This window comes from Terrapene carolina, unplaced genomic scaffold (assembly GCF_002925995.2).
Source record: "Terrapene carolina triunguis isolate 2854851 unplaced genomic scaffold, T_m_triunguis-2.0 Scaffold34029, whole genome shotgun sequence".
In the NCBI taxonomy this organism is placed as follows: Eukaryota; Metazoa; Chordata; order Testudines; family Emydidae; genus Terrapene; species Terrapene triunguis.
In genome coordinates this window covers 3,276,366-3,277,615 of record NW_020698380.1, presented here as the reverse complement: position 1 = coordinate 3,277,615, position 1,250 = coordinate 3,276,366, and positions in this window count along the sequence as shown.

Here is a 1,250-nt window from a genome sequence, read left to right as displayed (position 1 = left end):
GGGGGGGGCAGTCAGGGGACTGGGAAGGGGGGGTTGGATTGGAGGGGTTTCGGGGGGGGTCAGGGGACAAGGAGCAGGATGGGTCAGGGATTCTAAAAAATTCTCATTTTATTTGAAATGTTTAGCAGGGTTTTTATTTGTTTGTTTGTTTTTGTTTTTCTGCTTCTTGGTGAACCAAGAACCAAAAAAGCCTCCAAGGTTTTCAATTTGTTGTTACCCCTCTACCCCACCTCCTTTCTCTCCCTCTTTCCCTTTTTCTCTCCCCGCCCGGAGAGGGAAGAGGAGGCGAGGAGAAGGAAAGCCCAAGAGAGGAAAAGCTCAATGAAAACCCTTTTTAAAGACTTTAATTTAAGTGGAAAACAAAAGTTGACTGAAACAACATTTTTCTACACATTTTTTCTTAAATGTTGTTTTGATTGAACAAAAAAATCACCCAGCTTTAGTTGTAACCGCACGGGCTTCTGTATGCTCCTTATGCCGAGCCTGACTGGCCCACTGGCCTGAGTTCAGTCTCCTAGGGGGCACCTGCTCAATACAGCTTGCTTACCTTAACTCTCAGCTTCTCATCCAGCCTCTGTCCCAGTGCCTAGATATCTGGCTGAAACTGTTACTTCTGCTGGATGGCTGAGCACATTCCTCCTTCTGACCTATAACTGAGTCACTCCTTGGGCAAAGAAGAAAAATAGTGTATTTCTGCTCTTCAGATTAACCACAAGATATTTCTACATTATTTTAGCCAAGTATGTGCTTGGCCTTCTATGGCTCAGTCATGTGCAGGTAGGTGAAATAGTGGGTGAAAAACAGGTTGAAGGACAGTAATTAAGGAATGGCTATCAATGATACACTTTCAGACTGGGAAATGTGTCCAGCAGGTCCCACAGGGGTCCAGTACTATTCAATATTTTCATAAATCAATTGGATAATGGAGTCGAAAGGTCACTTATGCAATTTGCAGATGACACCAGGCTGGAGGGGTTGAAAGCACTTTGGAGGACAGGATTAGAATTTGAAATGCCCTTGATAAATTGGAGGATTGGTCTGAAATCAGCAGATGAACATCAATAAAAACAAGTGCAAAGTACTACACTTAGGAATGAAAAATCAAATGCATAACTACAAAATGGGGAATAACTAGCTAGGCAATAGTACTGCTGGAAAGGATCTGGGGATTATAGTGAATCACAAAGTAAATGTGTCAACAATATGATTGTGACACCGCCGTGGGGGGGGGGGGGGGGGGGGGGGGGGGG